A 1,715-nucleotide genomic window follows, 5' to 3' on the forward strand; every position below is an offset into this window, starting at 1 on the left:
GCGCTGACAGCAAAACCTATGAGGAGCGCGCCACCTGATCCCTCATACTACGCCAGCGAGGCGCTTCCGATAGATGGCGACTCCGTAACTCCTCGCCGCCAAATTATTACGATAGTGTTCCTGAATATGCTCCCGCAGGGAGCAGAGTTGCGCATAACTTTTACGGCGCCACTCGCAACGCTATTCGCCGAGCGCGATCACGTGGTGGAAAATGACGTCAAATGATCAACTGCGCGCTCCGAAGCCAGCTTTACGGAAACGGCGCCGACTCGTTTCTGTCAGTGCCATCGAAATTGCAATCAGCGGACCGTCGAGCGTGCGTAGCAACCATCGGCTCCAGTTTGCACGTACGGTTTTCGAGGATGTTAAGTTAATGACTTTGGTGAAGTGCTACGAAGCAGATCATTTTTACACTTGTATTCCAGTATGACGGGTTGCAGCGCACCAAACTGTGCAAATCGCACTGAAAGTGGCAAAGCTTTTTGCGCGTTGCCCTGTGGACGGACGAGAGCGGCCGGCTCCGAAAGGAACCAGCCTGATATGCGAGGTCCGTTCGCCTTGTTTACAGAGGTGAGTTCGGCTTGTTTAGACTAAAGCGGTATTTATCTTGAGTAAAACTTCTGTACACGCTGAAATGCGTACGCCTGGCATGAGAGGTTGTTCACTTGTGTAATTCTTGGTGTATATGTGCAGCGCGACACAGACGCGGTACAAAGAAAGGACGACACGGCTGTATCGCGCTGCACATATGCGCCAAGAATGTTAACTTCCAACTCGCTCAATACGTTTGTTGCTCTTACGATTGTTCTGACTATGCGGCTCCAGGAAAGTGTCTTCAGAACAGAGTAAATACTAACACGTACAATTTGCCCGCTGCAGCCTGGCTTTTCTCTGCTCCGTTTTTTTAAATTTTTTGTCGGCGTTCTAATTTTTCGTGTAAAGTCGATTGATATGCTGGTGTTCATTGTTTTGTAGTAAGCGAAAACACCGTGCTGTCCCGTTTATGAGACAGCTGCGATAGCTTATTCAGCATTTACCGCCCGCAATAGGTTGCTTGTTGGATCAGCCTTATAGTCGACGTGAGGAATGTGAAATTATTTTTGTACGTTTAATAAGCGCTGTGTTATAGTAAATTAACCTGAGTAGTATGAAGAGATAAAGAAAAATGTGCTGTCATATTACAGTCTGCAATGTGTGAATAATTATTTTGCCAGTTTGTCATCTTATGTGATTCGTCCAATAAAAATAACCTGTTGTTACTCTTAATAACTTGTCTTTCCAGTGGCTTTGAATTCTGCCCCCGAAGGCTCCAAGAACCAGCACTCATTCCCTGACGCCACCAGCCATTGCTCATCCATTCCCTTGTACGAAATAAATTTGATCTAGAAGCTCGTGCATGTTGAATCTTTTTCCACTTGCAGATCTGCTGCTACGAAGCAGCTGTTAAGTTGGCGGTATGAATCGTAAAAACAAGCTTTGCATAAGATGTGCGCATATGAACATTTGAAATGCGTTTGAACTTACGTGTCTGCAACGCATACATTGAAAACGTGCAGCTGCTGGGAACGACGTTTAGTGATGAATCACGGTCAACGGTCACTGACATTATTGCAGGCACGAAAGTTCTGTTGGCGAAATTCGCTATTCGTCTCGTTTCGGCAGCCAATATGTGCTCACATAATGGTCTACTACACGTCTATGAAGTTTTTTTGAAA

General features: G+C 46.0%; 1 long non-coding RNA gene across 1 annotated transcript; it reads left to right on the plus strand.

The window, feature by feature from the left end:
• The first annotated feature begins 326 nt into the window (after positions 1–326).
• LOC140218315 (uncharacterized) lies at positions 327–1,388 on the plus strand. Its single transcript, XR_011894577.1, has 2 exons — positions 327–570; positions 1,283–1,388. It is a non-coding gene; the product is annotated as an uncharacterized lncRNA (long non-coding RNA).
• The last annotated feature ends 327 nt before the right edge of the window (positions 1,389–1,715 follow it).

Source organism: Dermacentor andersoni, chromosome 5 (genome assembly GCF_023375885.2).
Source record: "Dermacentor andersoni chromosome 5, qqDerAnde1_hic_scaffold, whole genome shotgun sequence".
Taxonomy (NCBI): domain Eukaryota; kingdom Metazoa; phylum Arthropoda; class Arachnida; order Ixodida; family Ixodidae; genus Dermacentor; species Dermacentor andersoni.